Here is a 20,487-nt window from a genome sequence, read left to right as displayed (position 1 = left end):
ACACAACCACGTGTCTCATCCGTGTGGAGGACACGATCTAGCACACGGTCGTGTGACTTGGCCATGTGACCCTATATCGTTACTGACGTCATAAATAGAGAGTTACGCGGGTGGAGGACACGGGCATGTCCCGAGCCACACAGGGGTGTGTGATCACATGGCCTGCCCACATAGGCGTGTGACTCTCCAAAATATGAAAATTTTCTAAGTGTTGTAAAAAGTTCATAAGTTCTCGGTTTAGTCCCAAACCACCCCCGATGTATATTTTGGGCCTCGTAAGCCCATATAAGGGACATTATGAATATGAATGACTATTTTTAATTTAAATGAAATTTTATGGCCCGATTTTACAAAGTTGTGTACATTTAAGTCCGATAATGCCTCGTATTCTGTCCCAGCCTCGTACTCGGGTAAAGGGTGTTAATGTTTATTTCATACGAGCTTACTAGGCTATAAAGCTTACTTTGTTTATTTTTTTCCATGTTTTATAGTGACTTCAAAGCTAGGTCAGATTTAGAGATCATCGGAGATTTCGTCACATTATCCTACTATCACTTTGGTACTTTTTGAGTTTATGTTTTAAGTATATGGCATTTATAGGGACTTTGGTCATTTTTTGTAATGTGTTCTGCCATTTGAAATGGCTTGTAAATGTTTATATTTTGGTTTGTATATATAGCCATGATTGTTGGCTTATTTTGGGTTATTTTGGTATGTTTGAATCATGTATTTATATATGTGTATGTGGCTTGTGTGATGTTTTGAAAGTTGGATATGTGATGCTTGTGGATAGTTAGTATTATAGATATCTAATAGCTAAGTTTTGAATTGCTTAAATATTTGAAAGTTAGATCAAATGATGCATATTTATAAATGGTCATTTTGATGATTTGAGAAGATAAAGATTGGTATAAATTGGATGGAAAATTGGAATATTGTTTGTCTTGTATATTTTTGGTATTGAAATGGTATAAATGATACTTTGTTGAGGTTGATTAATGCTTATTTATGCCTTAAGTTGGTCCCTTAGAATTGTCGTGTAGGTACATGCAAGTTTGGGTGGCAAAATGGCTTGGTAAATAGCCTATTTTTGTCCACACGAGCAGAGACACGAGCGTGTGTCTCAGCCGTGTGTGATACATGGTCATGTACATGGTCGTGTGTCATTTGGTGTTGATTTAGAATCCAAGTCAATATGCTCCACACACGGGCGTATAACTTGGCCGTATGGCATAAGTCAATATACCTATAGGTTTGGCATGGCCTAGCACATGGCCTGGCACACGGGCATGTATGACCATTTTTAGGCACAAGGGCTAGCCACACGGGCATGTGTGTTGGCCATGTGACCCAAGCCAGAGAGTTACACGGGGTCAGACACGGACTGGGACATGGCCATGTGTTCCAATTTCGAATGTCCACACGGCTTGTAACACGGGCATGTCTTTGGCCGTGTGAGAGACATGGCCAGGCCACACGGGTGTGTGTTCCCTGTTTTTGAGAAAATTTCTTAAGTTTTCAAAAAGTTTCCAAAGTTATCAGTTTAGTCCCGAACCACTCCCATTGCATGTTTAGGGCCCCATAGGCTCGTATTATGGACAAAATGGTTGCTTGTGAATGAAATGTATATGATTTGATTAATTATGTAAAATGTATGTTTAAAATGTGTTATAAATTTAGTAATACTCTATAACCCTATTCCAGCATTGAATATGGGTGAGGGGTGTTACACAACCTACTCGAATCATCAAATTCAATACGAAGAATTTCACTATTCGACATTTCAACTCAATACTCTTTATTCTACAGTTTACAACAGCATCATGCAGAGTCACCAATTCATACCCAAGATCACATCAAATTTATCAAACGGTAAAAGCATTAAATCAGTCGAAAAATAGTAACCCCGTGTCATCAAGGGATAATGTAACAAACTGTTTTCAGTGAAATCAGAACAGTGGTTTTGGGACCAAAAATTCAAGATCAAAATATTTATTTATTAGTATTTTAATACCTAAAGCATGTTAGTAGTTTCGTATAAAAATTTTGTTGAGAAATTTTATTGTTTGCATGCCCAATTCGATAAAAAGGACTAAATCGCATAAAGTGCAAAAGTTGTGTTCTAATAGCTAATGGTGTATAATAGCTATAGAACTTTAAAGTGGAGTTCCTTATGCGATAATTAGCCCATAAATGAGTTAGTGGAAAATGTTGGATTGGTAAGTGAAATTTTTAATGTATTAAAAGGTTAATTAAGTAAATTAGTTAATAATGATAAAATAACTAAAACAAATTAAAGTTATCATCTTTATTTTGTTTCTCCATTGAAATTTCAAAGAGAAAAAGAGACCTAGGTTCAGCCAAGCTTTCATTGTCCAATTAGGTACGATTTTTATCCCGTTTTTAATGATTTCTATATTTTTAGAGTCGTTATAGATTAATCTAGCTAGCCCAAGCACTAATTTACAAATTTGTTAAAGTATTAGGGTTTCACCATTGTTGAAAATGTACGTGTTTTGAAGTTTAATGGTAGAAAATGAATGGTTGTTGTTAGATAAACAACATTTGTTAAGTGATTTTGAATGAAATTGCAAATTAGGGATTAAATTGAGAAATGTTGTAAATTATTTGGTAAAAGTGTGAATATGTGAAAATTATAGGCTGCTATAGGTATGTTTAATATTCGGATAGGCTTGGGTAGGGATAAAATTGAATGAATTTCATTTTACGAGCCTAGGGACTAAATTGTAAAGAAGTTAAATGTTAAGGGGCAAAATAGTAATTTTCCATAATATGAATTTTGGGTTAATTGACTAGAATGATATTTAAATAAGTTAAATTTGATTATATAGATCAAGAAAAGCAATGTACGGATTTAGATCGGGGGAAAAACAAAGTAGTGGATTAATCGATCGATTTTCCCCGTATTAATTCGAGGTAAGTTCGTATGTTAATAAGCATTAAAGTAATTGTGTTTTAAATACTTTGTTATTGCATTCTTGATGAATACGACTTCACAAAAATATTTGACGAAGATTTGGTGATGTATGAAATCCCGGTTGAACCTTAGGAATAGATAGGATACAAATGATATGTCATTAAGGGTTACCGTGTTTTGGGTGCTGGTCCTGTACGTTCTATCGGTGGCTGAGTTTTTCGGCATGTGTTGTGGTTGCTCGTCAGCTTGCCTGAGCAGCACTATGTAGTTACATCTTGACCATTAGCTTGTGTGAGCAGACCCAATGATAGCTCAAGAAGGAGCATTTATACGAGATATGAGATTGAGATGGTTTCAAACATGTATTGGCACTTTATGTGTGTGATTTCTGAGTATCCAATAGAATTCCAAATGGTTCAATCGGTATATTAATGATATGAAAGAGTAAGAGATTGATATGTACCAGTACAGGTATGTTCATGAGTTGTATAAGCATTGAAGCTATAAGATTTGTGAATTCATGTCTAACCTTTTGATTGAATATGTGTTAGGCTTTTGGATTCAATAAGTTGCATTATTCTATGTTATTTACTTAAATTATGAATGAATGGTAAGATGTACTTTTTAGCCATATGAGCTTACTAAGATTGATAGCTTACTTTATTTACTTTTTTGTGTTTTATAGTGATTTTGAAGCTTGCTTGGATTGGAAGTTGTTGGAGATCTCATCACACTATCCAGCTGTTGTTGTGGTATTTTGAACTTTATTTATTTTTGTTATATGGCATGTATAGGTCTTTTGGCTAAGGTAGCCTTTATTTCTTCATGAATTTTGGCCATTCAAATTGGCTTGTAATTAGTCATATATTTTGAAGTGTGTATATGTAAATATGGTCTTGTGAAATGTGGTGTTTAGTTGATATATGATTGCTTTTCTTGTGAAATTGTATTTTGGTATCACATAGTTGAAATTGAGAATGTATTAGCATGCTAAGCATTAGGAAAATAATGCATAAAGAAAGTGACCATTTAGGTGAATGCTTGAAGGTGATTTGGTATGTATTGAAATGGAATATTGAATGTGTGTTAGGCACAAAAAGTGTATATATGCATTTGACCATTTAGGTAACTTTTGATAGTGATATTGGTATGATTTTGAATGGCCAATTTTGATGTTTATAAGCATTATGGTTGTTGGTGTTGGTATTGCATGATATGGACTTGGTTGAGATTGGTTTGAATGCCTATTGATGATATCTTATTCTATTTGATGTGTTTAGGTTGATGATACTTTAGGTGAGAAAAATGGCTTGGAAAATAGCCTATTTTTTCCACACGGGTAGAGACACGAGCGTGTGTCTCAGCCTTGTGTGATACATGACCAGATGGCACGGCCGTGTGTCCCTTAATATTTCTTTAGAAACCAATTTAGTAGCTTCACACAGCCTAGCACACGAGCGTGTGACTTGGCTGTGTCGCATAAGTCAGTATACCTCCAGTTCTGACACCGCCCGGGACATGGGCGTTTGAGGCCATTTCAAAAGGTACACAAGCTAGTCACATATGCGTATGGTTCGTCGTGTGAACCAAGTCAGAGAGTTACATGGGGTCAGACACAGGCTGGGACACGGCCATGTGATCCCATTTCCAATGTCCACACAGCCTATGACATGGGCGTGTCTCCTGGCCGTGTGAGACACACGGCCTGGCCACACGGGCGTGTGTCCCCTGCACTTTGAAAATTTTCTATGTTTTTCTAAAAATTTATTAAGTATTCGATTTAGTCACGAACCACTTCTAATGCTTGTTTTAAGCCCCGAGGGCTCGTGTTAGGGACTATATGATTGTATTTGAATGAATTTTGTTTGGATTTGAGAAATGTATATGAAATGTATGATTATTTAAGAAATAAGTCCGTTAATGCTTCGTAACCCTATTCCGGCAACGGATATGGGTTAGGGGTGTTATATTTTAGAATTTGTGTCGAGGTACTTGGTTTGTCAACAGGTTAAAGTCAAACATCAAGTACTTTCGAGACTACTATAGCCAGTACTGATACTTGAGTGGAAATGGGATAGAGTTACGATGGACTTCGTATGAGGGTTACCCTATGATAAAAAAAATGCTATTTGGGTTGTTGTTGATCGTTTAACAAAATTTGCACATTTCATTCTGGTATATACAGACTTTTCACTTGATAGATTAGCTGAATTGTACATCTCTAAGATTGTCAGATTGCACAAGGTACCGGTTTCTATTATTTCAGATAGAGATCCGCGATTTACTTCATGATTTTGGAAGAAATTGCAAGTGGCTTTGGGTACACGATTGCATTTTAGTATTGCATTTCATCCTCAAACCGATGGTCAATTTGAGAGAGTGATCAGATTCTCGAAGATATGCTTCGTTGCTATGTTTTAGAGTTTGAAGGCAATTGGGAAAAATATTTACCATTGGTTGAATTCACGTCTAGCAACAGTTTCCAATCGAGTATAAAAATGGCACCGTATGAAGCTTTATATGTTCATAAATGCTGAACTCCGTTGTACTGGACCGTGCTTAGTGAGAAAAAGATTCACGGGGTTGATTTGATCAAAGAGACTGAAGAGAAAGTGAAAGTAATTCGCGGCAGTTTGAAAGCAGCTCCAAATCAACAGAAATCATATGTAGATTTGAAACGTAAAGATATTGAATTTCAAATTGATGATAGAGTGTGTTTGAAAGTATCACCGTGGAAGAAGTTTTTTTATTTGCTCACAAAGGAAAATTGAGTTCGCGATTTATTGGACCGTACGAGATTATCGAGAGAATTGGCTAATAGCTTGTCGACTTGAGTTACCGTCAAAACTTGAAAAGATCCAGAATGTATTCCATGTATCCATGTTAAGACGGTACCGATCAGATCCATTGCACATAATTTCTCCGATGAGATTGAAATTCAGCCCGATATGTCGTATAATGAAAAACCGATCAGAATTTTGGCCCGAGAGATTAAAGAGTTAAGAAATAAAAGCATAACTCTAGTGAAGGTTCTTCGGAAATGTCACGGTGTTGAAGAGGCTACGTGGGAACTTGAGAAAGGTGTGAGGAAAAAGTACCCTAACCTATTTTCTAGTAAGATTTTCAAGGACGAAAATTCCTAAAGGGGGAGAGTTGTAACAACCCGTTTTCAATGAAATCAGAATAATGATTTTGAGACCCCAAATCTGAGGTTCAAATTTTTAGTTCATTAGTATTTTAATCTCTACAGCATGTTAGTAGTGTCATATAAAAATTTTGTTAAGAAATATAATAGTCTGCATGCCTAATTTGATAAAAAGGACTAAATCGCGTAAAGTGCAAAAGTTGTGTTCTAATAGCTAATGGTGTGTAATAGTTATAAAACTTTAAAGTGGATGTCCTTATGTGACAATTAGCCCATAAATGAGTTAGTGGAAGATTTTGGCTTGGTATAAGTGAAATTTATAATGTATTAAAAGGTTAATTAAGTAAATTAGTTAATAATGATATAATAACTAAAACAAATGAAAGTTATCATCTTTAATTTTTTCTCTGTACCAAAATTTCAAAGAGAAGAAGCCATTTTTGGATACCTAGGTTCTGCCAAGCTTTCATTTTCCAATTAGGTACGATTTTTGTCTTATTTTTAATGATTTTTATGTTTTTGGAGTCGCTGTAGCTTAGTCTAGCTAGCTTAGGGACTAATTTGCAAAAATATTAAAGTATAAAGGTTTCACCATTGTTTAATGTGTATGTCTTTTAAGGTTAATGGTAGAAAATGAATGGTTGTTGTTAGATAAACAACACTTGTTAAGTGATATTGAACAAAATTGCAAATTAGGGATTAAATTTAGAAATGTGATAAATTGATAAATCGTAATTTATACATATTTCTATCCCATGCTTAGCATATTTTATGGATGATTTTTCCTTAAAAATTGGTGAATTCGATGCTCCTAATGCCTTAATTTCATATTTTATACTTAGGTGAGCATAGGAGATGAAAGGAACGAGAAACGGACCAAAAACGGAGAAAATGGGCCAACATACGAAATCAACACGGCCTGGACCTCCTTACACGGGCAGACCACAAGGCCGTCTCAATTTGAAAGAATCGAAGCATGACTCACACGGGTGGACCACACGCCCGTGCCTCTTTAACAGGCTTGACCACGGCCTGAAGTAATCACACACGGGCGTGTCCCTGTCGAGCCCAAGTTGAGTCCAATTCGAAAAAAGCCAATTTTGAGGGTTCTTATGCATTCCAAAGCCTATAAATACACCCTAAAGGAGGAGGAAAAGGGATACACACAGAGAGGGAAGTAGGGAACTGCTCAAGTAAAGCCAATTGATCCATCTTAGAAGCAGGATTCATCATCAAGACAGAAGATCTCCCCTCAATTTTCCTTCAGGAGTTTTGGGTTTTTCTTAATGTTTTGTATTCATTATTATGTTTTGTATTCATTGATTCAAGTTAAGCTCTTATTCAGAGGAGGAATAGACCCTGTCTAAGAGTACATTTTTCATAATTAAGCGGAGTTGGTTGTGTGCCTAGAGATAAGGTGACAAGATTTTGTCAGATTAGGGTGAAACCTAATAAAGGGATCCATAGATCGAGTTAATGCAACCCTGGGGAGTTAATTAGAAAGAGATTTCAATTTTTCAACTTGGGGTTAGATGTTGTGAGTCTCGAGAGGAATAATAATATAACTTAGGGATTTCTACGGATCAAGTCAAATGAATAAATCGTCCAATTCAGAGTCAAATAACAAGTGAAGTCTAGGTGGATTTTTCCTTAGGTATTGTCTTAATTCAATTATCTTTCCAAAAGTAATTCCCCAAATTCTATTTTTCTATGATTTCTTAGTTTAGTTAATTAGTTAGTAAAAACAAACCCCATTATTCTTAGGCTAGATAATAAAAAGACAGTCATTACTAGTACTTTTAGTTCCTTTAGGTTCGACAATCCGATCTTGCTAAAACTATACTACTGTTCGATAGGTACACTTCCTTCATCGTGATAATAGTTAGTTTCAAGAACGATTCATTATAAATATTTAAAACCTATCACGAATATCACGCATCAAGTTTTTAGCGCCGTTGCCGGGGAATTAAGATATTAGGAACACTCGATTTTTATTATTGTAGCCATTTATTTTTACTGCAATTTAAATTTATTTCTAATTTTTAGTACTAATTCTGTGACAGCCCAAAGTTGACCCTAGTCGGGAAGTGGTTTCGGGACCGCTAAACCGAGTCACCGAAATGTTTGAATGTGATACTTATTGTGTAGAATATGTAATTATGAATGTGTGAAAATTTCAAGCTTCAATTGGGTTGATTTCATGTGAATTTAGTCAATAGGACTTATGTGAGAAAATTCTAAAATGTGATAGGTCAATGTGTGAGGACCTACTAGTGCATGTGGACAAAGGGGGGGACTTGCATGTCAAATTCCCCCCCTAATGAGTAGTGGCCGGCCATGACAAGGAAGGATGGGCAAAACATGTCATGAAACATGTTTTGTTAGTGGAAGAATAAAATAAGGAGTATGGGTAATAAAGAAATGGAAAACAAAAGAAAAAAAAATGTGTGTGTGGTGTTTGTCCCCCCATTGCCGTGAGCTCAAGAGAAGAAAGGAGAAAAGTTTGTGTTCATCCTTTCTCACCTCCATTTTAGCCTAAATTAGAAAGAAAAACAAAGAAAAAAATTTCTCATCCTTTGGTTCATCCTTGGCCAAAAATTTTAAGGAGGAAAGAAGAAGAAAGGTGAAGAGATTCGGCCATGCATGTAGCTAGGCCAAGGTATGTTTAATGATGTTCCATGAGATGCATGCATGTTTTAGTTGTTAGCTTGAGTTCTACCTAGCCCATGGTCTAAATCTTGCTATGTGATGGAAATGGCACTTGACCATGGATGCATCATTCTTGGTTGGTGTTTGATGTTGTGGTGATGAGGCATGAGGATAAGTTAAGATTCGGCCTAGGTGGAGGTTGTGTTAATGCCATTGCGTGCAAAATATTAAGCTTGTTAATGATGCATGTGATGATGGCTTGATGATTCTTGAACCTCCTTTTTAGCATTTTTGTGTGAGCACATATGTGCATTGGTTGCTAAAGGGAGAAGAATCGGCTAGCAAGATGTGTGCTAAGGCCGAATGTAACTTTGCATGTTGATGAGCAATGCATGTGTTAAATCGATGAAAAGGGGGAGGATGCTTTACTAGTGTGTATATGTGTGTATTAAGTGTTGAAATCGACCCCAAAAATGGACATGCATATTCGGCCAAGGGGAAAGAAATTAGCTAATATGTTGTGTTGATGCATGATTTTTGCATGTATGAGACTTTAATGTCTAATGTATAAATATGGGCTAAGTGCCTTGTGTTCATCTTTTGATGCCTAAAATGATGAAATCAATTTATTTGTTTGATTAAGCTCAAGAGCAAAGGGGAAATAAAACCGATAAAGGGAAGGAAAAAGTGGTTGAATAGCTAGCGGAATCGTTCGACAACACCCGAGGTAAGTTCTTGAGTAAGAGATCTTAAATTTCGATGTGATTAAATCATGCTCTATGTGTGGCTATTGAGCCGAATGTGCAAGGACAATATGTGCCTTGTGTTTGAGTTTCGTAAACGAAAATGAAATATGAATGTGCTATGAATTATTGTTAGATGTGCATGATTAATTGAATGCTGTCCGGGCTAAGTCCCGAAGGCTTTGTGCTAAGTGAATATATCCGGATTAAGATCCGAAGGCCTTTGTGCGAGATACTAAATCCGGGTTAAGTCCCGAAGGCATTCGTGCGAGTTATTAAATCCGGGTTAAGTCCCGAAGGCATTCGTGCGAGTTATTAAATCCGGGTTAAGTCCCGAAGGCATTCGTGCGAGTTATTAAATCCGGGTTAAGTCCCGAAGGCATTCGTGCGAGTTATTAAATCCGGGTTAAGTCCCGAAGGCATTCGTGCGAGTTGTTAAATCCGGGTTAAGTCCCGAAGGCATTCGTGCGAGTTGTTAAATCCGGGTTATGTCCCGAAGGCATTGTGTGAGTTACTAAAACCGGGCTATGTCCCGAAGGCATTTGAACGAGGAGCTATATCCGGTTAAATCCCGAAGGTACGTGATTTGGTAATGAATGAGCTTGCTGTAAAATTCCAGCGAATACTCGAAAAACATCCCAATATGGGGATATGTTACGTATGTGTTGAATTTAATCGAGCCCTTACAATAAATGTTCGCTCAGTTGATAAACGAGCTACCGGCCTTCGGCCAAGTTAGTTTATTGTGTATGTACATAAGGGTTATTAATGTTGTGAAGCAAGTTTGATATCGGTAAATTGCGTATTATGAAATATTCCGTTTAGCTAAATGTGTGCTATTCTTTGTGCATGCTGGAATTCCTTGCTCAAACTTACTAAGCATAAATTGCTTACTCGTTACATTGCTCCTCTGTTTTATAGATTTTTGGTTCTCCAGCTATCGGACTCGGGATCTTGAAGTCGAAGTCGCCCACACTATCAAAGGCTCTTTTGGGTACTATTTTGGTTGAATTTTGATATGGCATGTATAGGACTACCCATTGTTGTCTTTCGAGTACTTTATGAAATGTATAAGTGTACAGCCATGCGAAAATGGCTTGTAGAAGTGGAGTATGGCATTAGACCATTCGTATTTATGAATGTATAGATGGTTTCATGATGTAACTATGTTGGAATGGAAGTGTTGAGCAAATGATCAGCCACTAGAATGGCTAAGTATGATCATATGTGGGCTTATGTATGACAAGGCCCTAGTTGGTCCATGAAACCCCAAATTAGGTAAGGTTCACTTTGAAAACAGAAGCTGATAGCAGCAGTGGTGTGGATTGGAAAAATCACAAGAATTCGTAGGAGTGGAATTAAATAGTGAATAAATTATGTAATCGAACCTTGATGAATCTACTTTCATATGGAAGTAACGAAACAATTATAGGAACAGTACAGAAAGAGATATTCGGGTTCTTGTGTAACAGGGCCAGAACAGTTTCTGGATTCACTGTTCCGCCTTTGGAAATTCACTATAAATTGACCAGAGATAATTAGGGGTCATACCATATATGTATGGATTCCTCTCTGAGTCTAGTTTCCATAGAAACAAACGGCATCAGTATTGAAGCTCTGTGCAGAGAGATATCCCAGTCGTAATGGGAAAAGGTCAGTGTAGTCGACCCCTGTAACATGGGAGACTTTGACTAATAAACTGTACTAATTGGCCCGACCAAAAATTCTAGAAAAAAATCCATAGGTGGGGACATGAGTCTAGTTTCAGGGAAAAATTACAAAACTGATTTTTGAGTTGTGAAACTCAAGATATGATTTTTGAAGCGACTAGTACTCAGACTGGGCAGTGTCTGGAAAAATTTTTCAAAGTTTGTTAACATCTCGTGTCCGACTCCGGTGTCGGTCTCGGGTTCGGGGTGTTACATTTTATTGGTATCAGAGCTACGGTTTAGTCGATTCTAGGACTACCGTAATGTTTTGGGTCTAGCTATACATGCCATTTTATGTGATTACTTGATAGTGTGGTGATTTCCGACAATTGTAAATGTGTTTATTTATAGTAATGGATCCCGATCGTGACCGAGAGGTAGCTGATGATCTTGAGAGTGTAGCGCCTGCTCCCGTACAAGGGACAGTGCCGGCAAACTCTCAACCTAATGCTAGTAATCAGAATGATGAAGCTAGACAAGCATTCTATAGCGTGATGAATGATTGGTTTAACCAATACATTCGAACTAATATGGCTGTTCCACAACCTCCATTCCCGAACAAATACTACCCCCGCACCTACAATACCACCGGTAACGGACCAAATAAGGTCACATAAGCCCCAGTTGACAGAATCCGAAAACATGGGGCTACTGAATTTAAGGCTATGGATAGCGATGATGCCGAGCAAGCTGAATTTTGGCTGGACAACACTATCCGGGTACTCGATGAGCTATCTTGTACACCCGATGAATGCCTAAAGTGTGCTATCTCCTTGCTACGTGATTCTGCCTACTATTGGTGGAGTACTCTGACTTCTATTGTGCCCCGAGAGCAAGTAACTTGGGAGTTTTTCCAAACTGAGTTTCGGAAAAAGTATATCAGTCAGAGATTTGTTGATCAAAAATGGAAGGAATTTCTTGAGCTTAAGCAAGGCTCCATGTCGGTTACTGATTACGAGCGAAAATTTGTTAGACTTAGCAAATACGCTCGGGAATGTGTTTCGTCCGAAGCTGTTATGTGTAAACGCTTCGAGGATGGGCTGAATGAAGATATAAAAATGTTCGTTGGCGTTCTTGAAATACAAGAGTTCGTGGTACTTGTTGAACGAGCTTGTAAAGCCGAAGAGCTTAGAAAAGAAAAGCAAAGAGTTGATGAGGGAACTGGAGAGTTTCGTAAAACATCCTCAGGGAGGTCTCTTCAACAGACATCGAAGAGATTTCGAGATGATGCAGGCCAGTTTAGAGGCACTTCGGGCCTTTTTGGACGAGATCGTGATCGACCCCCTGTGGGTACACGAGGCACTTCGGTCGCCAGTGTTGGGAATGAACGTCGAGACAGGACGAAATGCCGATATTGCGGTAAATGGCATTCGGGGAGTTGTAGATTTCCTGACCGCTCCTGTTACAAATGCGGATCAGTGGACCACTTCATTAAAGATTGCCCGAGGTTGTCGGGACAGAATGCAAATCAGAGTGGGAGACCGGGTGCTACCACTACTCGAGGTAGACCATCTGGAAATATGGGCAATGCTGGTGGTGGTCAGAGAGGATCTAGAGATGATATAACCAGATCCGAAGCCCGTGCGCCTGCTAGAGCTTATGCTATACGTGCCCGCGAGGATGCTTCTTCGCCTGATGTTATTACCGGTACATTCACCCTCTTTGATACTAATGTAATTGCTTTGATTGACCCCGGTTCTACCCATTCTTACATATGTGAAACCTTAGCATCCAGTAAGACTTTATCTATTGAGTCTACTGAGTTTGTAATTCGGGTGTCAAATCCCTTGGGTCGTTACGTGCTTGTCGACAAAGTGTGTAAGAAATGTCCCCTGGAAAATTCGAGGTTCCTATTTTCCAGCGGACTTGATGCTTTTGCCGTTTGATGAATTTGATGTTATCCTTGGGTTGGATTGGTTGACTGCGCATGATGCGATTGTGAACTGCAAGAGCAAGACTATTGATTTGAGGTGCGCAAATAACGAAGTAGTCCGAATTGAGTCTGCGGACTTGGAGGGGATGCCAGCTGTAATATCAGCAATGTTGGCACAGAAATATGTAAGAAAAGGGTGCGAAGCATACCTTGCATATGTGCTTGATGACAAAGAATTAGAAAAGAAACCCGAATCTGTGCCGGTGGTTTGTGAATACCCGGATGTTTTTCCGGAAGAATTACCGGGTTTACCACATGTTCGGGAGGTAGAGTTTGGTATTGAGCTTGTACCTGGGACTACGCCGATTTCGATAGCTCCGTATCGTATGGCACCAACCGAGTTAAAGGAGTTGAAAGCTCAGTTGCCAGAACTGACGGAGAGAGGTTTCGCTCGACCAAGTTTCTCACCTTGGGGTGCACCAGTATTGTTCGTGAAAAAGAAGGACGGAACCATGAGGTTGTGCATTGACTATCGTCAGCTGAATAAAGTGACGATAAAGAACAAATATCCGTTGCCGCGCATCGATGATTTGTTCGACCAACTGAAGGGAGCCTCAGTGTTCTCAAAATAGATTTGAGATCGGGCTATTATCAGTTGCGAATTCGAGATCCAGATATTCCCAAAACTGCCTTCAGAACGAGATATGGTCACTACGAATTCTTAGTGATGCCGTTTGGGCTCACTAATGCCCCTGCGGTATTTATGGATTTGATGAATCGGATCTTCAGACCGTATTCGGATCAGTTCGTAGTTGTGTTCATTGATGACATTTTGGTCTATTCAAGAGACGAGACCGAACATGCTGAGCATCTGAGGCTAGTGCTGCAAATTTTGCGGGATAAGCAGTTATATGCTAAGTTCAGTAAGTGTGAGTTCTGGTTAAGAGAGGTTAGTTTCTTGGGTCATGTGGTATCCGCGTCGGGTATTCGAGTTGACCCGAACAAAATTTCAGCCATACTTGACTGGAAACCTCCGAGAAATATTACTGAAGTTCGGAGCTTTTTGGGGCTCGCCGGTTATTACCGACGATTTGTGAAAGGTTTCTCAATGATAGCCACACCAATGACGAAGCTACTTCAAAAGGATGTTAAGTTCGAGTGGACGGAGAAATGTCAGAAAAGTTTCAACCAACTGAAAACTCATTTGACTGAAGCTCCAATTTTGGTGCAACCCGAATCAGGTAAAGAGTTTGTCATTTATAGTGACGCATCCCTACTTGGGTTGGGTCGCGTATTGATGCAAGAAGGTCGAGTCGTGGCCTATGCGTCGAGACAATTGAAGCCACACGAGAGGAATTATCCGACCCATGATCTCGAACTAGCTGCCATCGTGTTTGCTTTAAAAATATGGCGACATTATCTGTTTGGTGAGAAGTGCCATGTATTTTCGGATCACAAAAGTCTCAAATATTTGATGACTCAACTAGACTTGAATCTGCAACAAAGACGTTGGCTTGAGTTGTTGAAAGATTATGAGCTTGTCATTGATTACCACCCGGGAAAGGCTAACGTGGTTGCGGACGCCTTAAGCCGGAAGTCATTGTTTGCTTTACGAGCGATGAACGTGCATTTGTCTGTTTTACCAGACAGTGTGTTAGTAGCTGAATTAAAAGCTAAACCATTATTGACTCACCAAATTCGTGAAGCTCAGAAAGTCGATGATGAATTGGTTGCAAAACGGTCTAAGTGTTTTCCGAACGAGGAATCGGAGTTTCAAATTGATGATGATGATTGTTTGAGGTTCAGAAATCATTTGTGTGTTCCAAGGAATTCGGAACTCATTTCGATGATTCTGAACGAAGCCCATTGTAGCCGAATGTCAATTCACCCGGGGAGTACGAAAATGTACAACGATTTGAAACGTCAATTTTGGTGGCATGGTATGAAACGGGACATCTCTGACTTTGTTTCGAGATGTTTAATATGTCAACAAGTGAACGCGGAACATCAAGTGTCTTCAGGATTACTCCAGCCGATCATGATACCCGAGTGGAAATGGGATCGAGTCACAATGGACTTTGTGTCCGGACTGCCTTTGTCAGCAGTAAGAAGGATGCGATATGGGTTATTGTTGATAGACTGACTAAGTCGGCTCATTTCATCCCCGTACGTACGGATTTTTCATTGGATAAACTAGCTGAATTGTACGTTTATCAAATTGTGAGATTACACGGGGTACCTGTTTCTATCGTGTCGGATAGAGATCCGAGATTCACCTCACGATTTTGGAAGAAATTGCAAGAAGCTCTGGGTACCAAGTTGCATTTTAGCACTGCTTTTCACCCCCAAACCGATGGTCAATCCGAGCAGATAATTCAGATACTTGAGGATATGTTGAGATGTTGCATCCTCGAGTTCAGTAGTTCATGGGAACGGTATTTACCTTTGATTGAATTCGCTTACAACAATAGTTTTCAATCAAGTATTAAGATGGCACCTTATGAGGCTTTGTACGGTCGTAAATGCCGTACACCATTGTTTTGGACCGAGCTCGATGAAAGCAAAATTTTCGGAGTTGATTTGATTAGAGATGCTGAACAGAAAGTAAAGGTAATCCGTGAAAGTCTGAAGGTATCCACGGATCGTCAGAAATCGTACGCAGATTTGAAACGAAAAGACATCGAGTATCAGGTGGGAGACAAAGTGTTCCTTAAGGTTTCACCTTGGAAAAAGATACTCAGGTTCGGCCGTAAGGGCAAGTTGAGCCCAAGATTCATTGGGCCGTACGAAATCTCCGAACGAGTTGGTCCGGTTGCGTATAGATTGATTTTGCCCCCGGAGCTTGAAAAGATTCATGATGTCTTTCATGTTTCGATGCTTCGACGCTATCGATCTGATCCATCGCATATAATTAGCCCATCAGAGGTTGAAATTCAAGTCGACATGAGCTATAAAGAAGAACCGATGCGTATCCTAGCTAGTGAAGTGAAGGAGTTGCGAAACAAAAGAGTTCCGCTAGTAAAGGTGTTATGGCTCAAACTCGGGATCGAGGAAGCTACTTGGGAGACCGAGAGCTCGATGAAAGAACGATACCCAAACCTATTTACCGGTAAGATTTTCGGGGACGAAAATTTCTTAAGTGGGGGAGAGTTGTGACAGCCCAAAGTTGACCCTAGTCGGGAAGTGGTTTCGGGACCGCTAAACCGAGTCACCGAAATGTTTGAATGTGATACTTATTGTGTAGAATATGTAATTATGAATGTGTGAAAATTTCAAGCTTCAATTGGGTTGATTTCATGTGAATTTAGTCAATAGGACTTATGTGAGAAAATTCTAAAATGTGATAGGTCAATGTGTGAGGACCTACTAGTGCATGTGGACAAAGGGGGGGACTTGCATGTCAAATTCCCCCCCTAATGAGTAGTGGCCGGCCATGACAAGGAAGGATGGGCAAAACATGTCATGAAACATGTTTTGTTAGTGGAAGAATAAAATAAGGAGTATGGGTAATAAAGAAATGGAAAACAAAAGAAAAAAAAATGTGTGTGTGGTGTTTGTCCCCCCATTGCCGTGAGCTCAAGAGAAGAAAGGAGAAAAGTTTGTGTTCATCCTTTCTCACCTCCATTTTAGCCTAAATTAGAAAGAAAAACAAAGAAAAAAATTTCTCATCCTTTGGTTCATCCTTGGCCAAAAATTTTAAGGAGGAAAGAAGAAGAAAGGTGAAGAGATTCGGCCATGCATGTAGCTAGGCCAAGGTATGTTTAATGATGTTCCATGAGATGCATGCATGTTTTAGTTGTTAGCTTGAGTTCTACCTAGCCCATGGTCTAAATCTTGCTATGTGATGGAAATGGCACTTGACCATGGATGCATCATTCTTGGTTGGTGTTTGATGTTGTGGTGATGAGGCATGAGGATAAGTTAAGATTCGGCCTAGGTGGAGGTTGTGTTAATGCCATTGCGTGCAAAATATTAAGCTTGTTAATGATGCATGTGATGATGGCTTGATGATTCTTGAACCTCCTTTTTAGCATTTTTGTGTGAGCACATATGTGCATTGGTTGCTAAAGGGAGAAGAATCGGCTAGCAAGATGTGTGCTAAGGCCGAATGTAACTTTGCATGTTGATGAGCAATGCATGTGTTAAATCGATGAAAAGGGGGAGGATGCTTTACTAGTGTGTATATGTGTGTATTAAGTGTTGAAATCGACCCCAAAAATGGACATGCATATTCGGCCAAGGGGAAAGAAATTAGCTAATATGTTGTGTTGATGCATGATTTTTGCATGTATGAGACTTTAATGTCTAATGTATAAATATGGGCTAAGTGCCTTGTGTTCATCTTTTGATGCCTAAAATGATGAAATCAATTTATTTGTTTGATTAAGCTCAAGAGCAAAGGGGAAATAAAACCGATAAAGGGAAGGAAAAAGTGGTTGAATAGCTAGCGGAATCGTTCGACAACACCCGAGGTAAGTTCTTGAGTAAGAGATCTTAAATTTCGATGTGATTAAATCATGCTCTATGTGTGGCTATTGAGCCGAATGTGCAAGGACAATATGTGCCTTGTGTTTGAGTTTCGTAAACGAAAATGAAATATGAATGTGCTATGAATTATTGTTAGATGTGCATGATTAATTGAATGCTGTCCGGGCTAAGTCCCGAAGGCTTTGTGCTAAGTGAATATATCCGGATTAAGATCCGAAGGCCTTTGTGCGAGATACTAAATCCGGGTTAAGTCCCGAAGGCATTCGTGCGAGTTATTAAATCCGGGTTAAGTCCCGAAGGCATTCGTGCGAGTTATTAAATCCGGGTTAAGTCCCGAAGGCATTCGTGCGAGTTATTAAATCCGGGTTAAGTCCCGAAGGCATTCGTGCGAGTTATTAAATCCGGGTTAAGTCCCGAAGGCATTCGTGCGAGTTGTTAAATCCGGGTTAAGTCCCGAAGGCATTCGTGCGAGTTGTTAAATCCGGGTTATGTCCCGAAGGCATTGTGTGAGTTACTAAAACCGGGCTATGTCCCGAAGGCATTTGAACGAGGAGCTATATCCGGTTAAATCCCGAAGGTACGTGATTTGGTAATGAATGAGCTTGCTGTAAAATTCCAGCGAATACTCGAAAAACATCCCAATATGGGGATATGTTACGTATGTGTTGAATTTAATCGAGCCCTTACAATAAATGTTCGCTCAGTTGATAAACGAGCTACCGGCCTTCGGCCAAGTTAGTTTATTGTGTATGTACATAAGGGTTATTAATGTTGTGAAGCAAGTTTGATATCGGTAAATTGCGTATTATGAAATATTCCGTTTAGCTAAATGTGTGCTATTCTTTGTGCATGCTGGAATTCCTTGCTCAAACTTACTAAGCATAAATTGCTTACTCGTTACATTGCTCCTCTGTTTTATAGATTTTTGGTTCTCCAGCTATCGGACTCGGGATCTTGAAGTCGAAGTCGCCCACACTATCAAAGGCTCTTTTGGGTACTATTTTGGTTGAATTTTGATATGGCATGTATAGGACTACCCATTGTTGTCTTTCGAGTACTTTATGAAATGTATAAGTGTACAGCCATGCGAAAATGGCTTGTAGAAGTGGAGTATGGCATTAGACCATTCGTATTTATGAATGTATAGATGGTTTCATGATGTAACTATGTTGGAATGGAAGTGTTGAGCAAATGATCAGCCACTAGAATGGCTAAGTATGATCATATGTGGGCTTATGTATGACAAGGCCCTAGTTGGTCCATGAAACCCCAAATTAGGTAAGGTTCACTTTGAAAACAGAAGCTGATAGCAGCAGTGGTGTGGATTGGAAAAATCACAAGAATTCGTAGGAGTGGAATTAAATAGTGAATAAATTATGTAATCGAACCTTGATGAATCTACTTTCATATGGAAGTAACGAAACAATTATAGGAACAGTACAGAAAGAGATATTCGGGTTCTTGTGTAACAGGGCCAGAACAGTTTCTGGATTCACTGTTCCGCCTTTGGAAATTCACTATAAATTGACCAGAGATAATTAGGGGTCATACCATATATGTATGGATTCCTCTCTGAGTCTAGTTTCCATAGAAACAAACGGCATCAGTATTGAAGCTCTGTGCAGAGAGATATCCCAGTCGTAATGGGAAAAGGTCAGTGTAGTCGACCCCTGTAACATGGGAGACTTTGACTAATAAACTGTACTAATTGGCCCGACCAAAAATTCTAGAAAAAAATCCATAGGTGGGGACATGAGTCTAGTTTCAGGGAAAAATTACAAAACTGATTTTTGAGTTGTGAAACTCAAGATATGATTTTTGAAGCGACTAGTACTCAGACTGGGCAGTGTCTGGAAAAATTTTTCAAAGTTTGTTAACATCTCGTGTCCGACTCCGGTGTCGGTCTCGGGTTCGGGGTGTTACAAATTCTTCTTTTTCCCTTTTTCTGATAGGTTCTTATAGTTTATGACTAGAAGAAACCCGTCAGGGCCATTGCTTTTTGATAGTGAGATCAATCGCACAGTTTGCAGAAACCAAAGAGAAATAAGGCGAAGCTTACGTTACACAGAAGAGCAAGAGGAAGATACTTCAACCACCACCGAGGAGATGGCTGAGAACCAAGAAAATCCGCTACCTCCTGCGATTGCTGTTAATCAAAATCCTGCTCCACGCAATATGTATAATTATGCTAAACCTTCTTTAACAGGAACTGAATCGAGCATAGTTAGACATGCTGTAGCTGCAAATAATTTTGAACTGAAACCTAACAAAATTCAAATGATACAGCAATTTGTTCAGTTTGATGGTTTGTAGGACGAAGATCCCAACCCTCACTTGGCAAAATTTTTGGAACTATGCGATACATTTAAAATCAATGGTGTTTCTGATGATGCCATATGTCTTCGATTGTTTCCCTTTTCATTAAGGAACAAAGCTAAATAGTGGTTGAACTCGTTACCATAAGGGTCAATTAGTACTTGGGAAGAAATGACCGAAAAGTTTTTACTTAAATATTTTTCGCTGGCTAAAACGGTTAAATTACGTAATGATATCTCTTCTTTTGTGCAGATGGATTTAGAAACACTCTACGATGCATGGGAGAGATACAAAGACCTTTTGCGAAGATGCCCTCACCATGGGTTACCACTTTGGCTACAGGTTCAAACCTTTCATAATGGCCTGAATCCTTCGACTTGACAAATGGTTGAAGCAGGTGCTGGCGGAACCATCAATAATAAAACACCTGAAGATGCCTATGAATTTATAGAGGAGATGTCACTGAATAACAATCAGTGGCAAGTCATGAGGACAAAGCCAATGAAAACAGCCAGCATTTATAACGTCGATTCGGTTACCATGCTCTCTAATCAGGTAGAACTCTTGAATAAGAAAATTGATGGTTTTCTTAGTTCTTCACAGGTTCACCCAGTAATGCAGTGTGA

At 39.1% G+C, this 20,487-nt stretch overlaps 1 non-coding gene across 1 annotated transcript; it reads right to left on the bottom strand.

The window, feature by feature from the left end:
- Positions 1-20,080: 20,080 nt before the first annotated feature.
- Positions 20,081-20,187, bottom strand: LOC121205861 (small nucleolar RNA R71). Its single transcript, XR_005900934.1, has one exon. It is a non-coding gene; the product is annotated as a small nucleolar RNA R71 (small nucleolar RNA).
- Positions 20,188-20,487: the final 300 nt, after the last annotated feature.

Source organism: Gossypium hirsutum, chromosome A08 (assembly GCF_007990345.1).
Source record: "Gossypium hirsutum isolate 1008001.06 chromosome A08, Gossypium_hirsutum_v2.1, whole genome shotgun sequence".
NCBI lineage: Eukaryota > Viridiplantae > Streptophyta > Magnoliopsida > Malvales > Malvaceae > Gossypium > Gossypium hirsutum.
The sequence above is the reverse complement of the archived record's forward strand: the minus strand, read 5'-3'. Positions and strand labels throughout refer to the sequence as shown.